Source organism: Octopus bimaculoides, chromosome 11 (assembly GCF_001194135.2).
Source record: "Octopus bimaculoides isolate UCB-OBI-ISO-001 chromosome 11, ASM119413v2, whole genome shotgun sequence".
NCBI lineage: Eukaryota > Metazoa > Mollusca > Cephalopoda > Octopoda > Octopodidae > Octopus > Octopus bimaculoides.
This window is the reverse complement of record NC_068991.1, coordinates 23,054,184-23,061,274: the sequence shown is the minus strand read 5'-3', so window position 1 is coordinate 23,061,274 and position 7,091 is coordinate 23,054,184. Positions and strand designations below refer to the sequence as shown.

Below are 7,091 nucleotides of genomic sequence, written 5' to 3'. Positions count from 1 at the left end.
GAAACTTAAAATACTAAGGAATTTGAATCAAACTGTTTTGATCCATATATATATATATAGAGATAGATAGATAGATAATCAAAATAAGCAACAAGGATATCCAGAGGTAATGCAGTGCGATCGTTTCACGCAACTCCATTTAATTGAGCAATGCAACCATTACATCAATTTAAATGCAGAGCAATCCTCAGCTGCACAAAGACATAGAATTTAATTAAATTAAAACAGATGGACACATTAGTATAATTTTACTTAAAATCTCCAAGAAGTTAAGGAGAAGGCAGCATGTTCTTTGTCTATCTCCTTAACTTCTTGGAGATTTTAAGTAAAATTATACTCATGTGTCCATCTGTTTCAATTTAATTAAATTCTATATCTTTGCTCTGCATTTAATGGTTGCATTGTTCAATTAAATAGAGTTGCATGAAACGATTGTACTGCATTACTTCTGGATATCCTTGTTGCTTATTTTGATTTTAATCACCCTATCTTGAAATTGTATGGATAATACCGTACTAAATTCTGGTGCCTTAACTTAAGTAGCATATTCATCTGAATCTAAATTTTTGCTGAACTATATATGTGTGTGTATACATGTATATTTATTTATACAGGCACTCTCTTGTTTAAGATGAATGTTTCAGTTGATCCAATCAACAGAACAGCCTGCTCATGGAATTTTTTTCATATACTGAAAAAATTCCTCTCAAGCACTCCCAATTTCCTGATTTTTTTCTTCTCTCATCATTCATATTTTTTTCTCATCCAGGCACCCAGTTTTGCATTAACCCTTATGCTCAGATCTTCCTTCTCAGATCATCAAACTTCTGGAATTCTCTCCCTACCTATTTTTCCTGCAGCCATCAAATTGGCAATTATTAAATAAAATATCCTTGACCTTCAGTGCAAAATGAAAACAAGCAAAATTGGGCTAAAGGTTAATAAATTTACATGTTACGTCTTGTTCACATGATGCTAAAAATCCATCCAAAGTTACTAACTCAAGAGCTATAATTCTACTACATTGAAATAGCTTTTAGTCATTACTATTTTTATTTTGTTTTCAAATTTAAATCGTATTGTTACTGTTTTATTACAATCAACAAATTCTGTAATATCTATGATTTCTCATTGAGAGCTATAAGAAACAATCAAATGATAACATGAATAAACGTCAATATTTTGGACCAAGATCTGCTGTTAAGATATTTTTTTTTTTTTGTAATGTGTTAATTTATTTCTCTTAGATCAGTTGTTTAATACATTACGTCACTTTTGTTTTGCACCTAAAGTTCATTACAAGTGTTTCGAGCAAGATTACCTAAAGGAGGTATTAAAAACTTAATTTATAGATCTCTGCTTAACAAGAGGGTTAATTGTTGAGTTAAATTGGGTTCAGAAGCAAGACGTAACAAGCGAGAAAGTATCGTCGAAATCCAGTCCTGTGTTATTGAGAGGATTACCTCCACGAGAATCAATTTTGCACAAGATTTCATATTTGGGAGTGGTGCACTGTCGATCGAATTCACTTTGTATATTATTGGTATTTTTTGTACTATCGATCAAAGATGGGCGAAAAATAAAATCGACCGGTCCCGGCAAGTTGTGAACTCAGAATGTTTCCGAAATCCACCTGTGTTTTTAGACCAACGTTAAAGAACAAACAAATTACCGACGGCATAGGTCGGGTAGACATGTGGGTCTTTTAAGTATTTAGATACAATAAATCCTACTACACCGGTTATTAACCGGATATGACATCAGAATTCCTCGATTGTCATGAAATCGCTTCTGAAAGAAAGAATATAAGTGAGTAATACAAATATTTTTGTTTTGGTTTTTCTTTCTTGCCCCTGTTTCCTTATTTAATACACACTTTTATTCAGTTCAACTCCTCGAAATCACGACTTCGCTTTAAGAGTAAAACCATTTTTACATACGTTGACATTTATAGCAGTTTCTTGGTAAACAGTTTAAGTACACACTTGTGTGTGTGTGTATATATACACACACACACATACAATACACTCAACCTAACATTTCCTCGTTTGTCAGCTTTCAATAGGATATTTTTTGTTTATTCTGCGAACTTTAAAACGATAATTATTAGAGGCTAGAGCTGAACAAATAGAAGAGAACGGAATGAAACGTCATACAGTATTAAGGCTAATTCCTGTACGATGTAGGGCCCAATCCCACGGGGTGGGGGTCAACTTGACTTTTCATTTCTCTAAGGATTGATACAGAAGCACCAGATATGTACAGTGGTCGATCAATGGACTACTATTTTTCTACAAACTTGTGGCCTTATGCTAATGTAATAAATCATTATTGTTATTTGTATTAAGAAACAAAAACAGTTTTCTCCCTTGTTTATAATTGTATTTCGTTAATTAGAATACCAAAATGATACCATAAATATTTTTTATAACTCTTTATTAGTTTGTGATAAAACTTGTCATATCTGACTGAGTGTTTGATCAAATTCATCTGTGACGAATGCTTAGTCATTTCTTACCAACCGAAGAAAATACCGCAGGATGAAGATAATATATGTTGTTGAAAATGGTTAACTGATCTGAGAAAGATTTGGTTACTATTTTTTTTTTGCCGGTCGACCAATCATATAGATGAGGGATGGGGAATCATTTTAATACCAGAAGCGAATTGCTAGTGCATCAGTACTTTTGCAGGATGTATTTGTATTGAGAAAAATAATGGACTTTTACAAATTTATATAAAAACTTACATAACTTATATAAAAATTACTAATTTGATCTTACGGCTTAAATTGGTTTTTTTTATAATAGTTTTGTTGAGAACTTCGTCAGCGGGTAATTTCAGATTGGAATGCTAGCGAGGGATTTCCCACTTTTGGCATAGAGGTCGACTCGCTTCAGGCATGTACTTTACGTCCATGTTCTCCCCCACCTCACACACACATACACACTCTCTCTCTCTCTCTCTGGTCCCAATACATCTCCAGCATCATCTGTTTCTCTCTCTCACTTTGACTCGCTCTCTGTCTTTCTCTCTTACTATCTCCCCACCCTTCTTCCTTGTCCTACTTGGTTAGCCATGTATCTCTTTTATGGTAAGACAATTATCTCTGTCCCTCTATTATACTCTAACCTCTTGCTTGGCACACAGCCACTCCCCTTGGTTCCACTCTCTCTCTCAACGAAGAGGTCTTTGTCTTGCAAGGTTGTTAGTGACCCCACTGGTGCTGGTGCCACGTAAAAAGCATCCAGTATACTCTGTAAAATGGTTTGTGTTACTAAGGGCATCCAGCCGTAGAAATCATGCGAAAACAGACAGTTGGAGCCTGGTGCAGGTCTCTGGCTTGCCAGCATGGAAAACGGATGCTAGATGATGATGGTGTGTGTGTGTGTGTGTGTATATATATATATATATATATATATAATGTGGGTGATATATCTGCTTATCTTACGTCTCTTTCAATAAAATTCAATTTGTTTCTTTCGCTGCTAAATCTCATGGAAATAAAGTTCTCTTAACCTAATGTATATTGTCTTAATAAATCTACTTGTAAGCTTAATGTTTCCTGAATATCTTGCTTCATGATTTGTTGGTGATCAGTTGTTGAAAATATGTTTCTGAACTCAGCTTGGTTGATTGAAGTCTAAGGCATTAGTCAAGTAATTTGTGAACACTTTGCCAAGTAGTTTATACAAGTCAGGTAGTAGGCTGATTGATTTGTCATTTTCAAGATCTGTAATGTCACCTTAGATAGAAGTATGATGATGGCATTATTTCAGCAGCTGAAGGTGGTGAGCTGGCAGAATTGTTAGTACGCTGAGTGAAATGCTTAGCAGTAGTTCATCTGCCACTACATTCTGAGTTCAAATGCCGCCGAGGTCAACTTTGCCTTTCATCCTTTCAGGGTTGATAAATTAAGTACCAGTGAGTCACTGGGGTCGATGTAATCGACTAGTCCCCTCTCCTCAAATTTCAGGCCTTGTGCCTATGGTAGAAAGGATTATTTCAGCTGCTGGCTATGTACAAACTCAAGAGACTTTCTTCTTTGAAGAACCCAATAAGCATTTTATCTTCATCTAGTGTCATATCTTTCCTAATTTTGTCACTTAATATATCTGATACTACAATTACATCATCAGTATTTATGGACCTTTAAATGTTTCTTTCTTGAGTGAATATATTGATTGGAATCTTCTAATCTATGAATGATTTCTTCATTTATAACTTGATCATTACTTAACTTCAAAGTAATAGTTTGTGATTTTCATAAAGCAAGAGTTCCTTTATCTTTTTTGAAGATCTTATTTCTCTAAATTGCTTGCTCAATTTTGTGCAGATTAAAAATTTTGTATTCCATCTTTCCCTAATGGTTTTACAAGTTACTGCATGTTTCCACCTTCTGGGCACTGCCTTTTATTTGTCATTTCTCTCTTCATTGACTCTAGTGTTTCCTGAGATGGTTTTTCTTTAGTTTGATTCTTTCAGTTATTATTGGTACATAATTTATTCCTTTAGAAGAATTAAAGGCCATGTCAAGAACAATAACGTATAAAATTGGAACTATGAAGGACAAAACTAAATAGTGCAATGCATTTTGCATATTATTCTACTGTCTAAGTCATCTACACTGTTCTAACACAGGTACAAAACCACACATTTCAGAGGGGTTAATTGATTATATGGATATGGATTCTTGATTGGTACTTATTTTATCTACTCCAGGAGGATGACTTCAAATGAGATTGTAAACTTAATATTTATTTTAACTTTGGAATAAGGCCATATACTTTGGGGAGAGTATAATCAGATGATTGACCCCAGTATTTTACTAGTACTTATTTTATCAATTACAAAGTGATTAAAGACAAAATTAACTTAATGACACTTGAACTCTTAAAATAGAGAGATGTAACTAAATGTTTCCCAGATGTTTTGTTTTTGGTTCTCTGCCAATCACTTACCCTTAAAATGATAGTAATAATAATAATAACAGAGACAGGACTCTGCCCTTCAGGTAAATGGTCTGCTCAGAATCACGGAAAGACTAATGGAGAAAGTAATGGAAGATGTGCAAGACACTAAGGATACATGGGAAATAGATTCTCTGAAATGCCCTGGAGATGGCCCTGCTCAGTATGTAGGAAAGGTGTAGGCAGGAATTTCATTTGGTGCACCAAATACACACACAAGAGGTGCATTGGAATAATAGGAAGGTTAACAGAGAAAGTTGTGTTTCTATGTAGAAAGTGCACAAGAGCTATAAAGTCTACTGATACACAGGAAAATGGTTTTACTTAAATGCCTCAGTGGCTCTCTAGAGGTAGTGGATAATTTCTGCTACCCAGGCAAACTGATTATCAGTAGAGGAGGATGCACTGAATGTTTAATTGCTAGAATAAGAATAGAATGGAGAAAGTTCAGAGAGCTTTTACCTCTGTTGGCAACCAAAGGTCATTCTTTCCAAGTGAAGGGAAGGTTGTATGATGCATGTGTATGAACAGCAGTGCTACATGATTGTGAGACATGGGCCCTGAATGCAGTTGAAATATGAATACTAGAGAGGAATGAAGCTAGTATGCTCTGCTGCATGTGGAATGCCAGTGTACATGTGCAACAGAGTGCTAGTGTATTGAGAAAAAAAGCTAGGCATGAAGGAAATTAGATGCAGTGTATAAGAGAGGGGGTTGCACTAGTTTGGTCATGTGATGTGTATGGATGAGGACAGTTGCATAAAGAAGTGCTGATCACTGAAAGTGGATGGAACTTGTGGAAGAGGCAAACCCAAGAAGACATGAGATGAAGCATTGAAGGATGATCTTGAGATGCTGAGCCTTTTCAAAGAAGTGACAAAGAACCAAGATATCATGCATTGTGCTGTACTCAAAGCAAAATTGATATCCTAAAACCATCTTGGTAATGCTCTCTGCCCCATCAACCTTCCCCCCCCTCACATTTCATCTCTCTGACATCCATTACTTCTCTATCACCTAAAATTAGAACAGGCATGTAGTACATGCTTTGGCTTTCTCAGTTACTTTTCTTTTTCACCTCAAACCTCTTCCGTTTCCTATTACCTTCTACCTGCTGTCTCCATTAATTATCTCCTTTCTCAGCCTTCATCCCCTGTGCTGTTCTCCATCGTTAATACCTCACCTATCTGCTATTAACCTCAATGCCCTCACATATCTACTGCAACTCCTGCCCTTGACCCTCTCCTAGGTTTCTCTCCATCATTTGCTACAGTGACTTCTATCCTGCTCACTCACTCCATTCAAATCTCTGTATCACATCCCCAATGTCATTCAAGGGCACGTCTTTGCACATTTTCACCATCATCTCTCTCCTTATCCTATCTTTACTCTCCTTTCTTTTCCAACTGGGGTATCCATATATCTACAGTAAGATACTTATTTCTGTCAATCTATCTAACCCATGCCAGCATGGAAAACAGATGTTAATTTATGATGATGATGGCCTAGGTGATCTAATTAGCAATAGCAGAGGAATGTTCTGAAAGTATAGATGCTAGAATAAGAACAGGATGGAGGAAGTTCAGAGCTATTATCTCTGTTGGCAACAAAAGGTTACTGACTCTAAGTGAAAGGTAGATTGCATGATGCTTATGTATGAAATGCTACATGATAGTGAGATGTAGGTCCTGAATGTAGAGGACTTGCAAAGACTAGAGAGGAATGAAGCTAGTATGCCCTATTGGATGTGCAATATTTGAGTGCAAGTATAAAAAATTGTAAATGTATTGAGAGGAACGTTAGGCAGATGATGTATCGCATATAGTGTGCAAGCAAGAAGACTGTTGGTTTTGTCATGTGATGTGTATAGATAACATCATCATCATCATCATCATCGTTTAACGTCCGCTTTCCATGCTAGCATGGGTTGGACGATTTGACTGAGGACTGGTGAAACCGGATGGCAACACCAGGCTCCAGTCTGATTTGGCAGAGTTTCTACAGCTGGATGCCCTTCCTAACGCCAACCACTCAGAGAGTGTAGTGGGTGCTTTTACGTGTCACCCGCACGAAAACGGCCACGCTCGAAATGGTGTCTTTTATGTGCCACCCGCACAAGCC

The 7,091-nt window shown here is 36.3% G+C and overlaps 1 protein-coding gene across 3 annotated transcripts in view; it reads left to right on the top strand.

Annotated features, from left to right (window-relative positions):
• The first annotated feature begins 1,655 nt into the window (after window positions 1–1,655).
• Window positions 1,656–7,091, top strand: part of LOC106879938 (presenilin-1) — a 47,062-nt gene continuing 41,626 nt past the window's right edge. The window contains exon 1 of one of the 3 annotated variants that reach the window (XM_014929696.2): window positions 1,656–1,809. The gene's annotated coding sequence lies outside the window, so the exon portion shown is untranslated. The remainder of the gene's footprint in view (window positions 1,810–7,091) is intronic. The other 2 variants (XM_014929697.2, XM_014929694.2) reach the window with 2 other exon arrangements.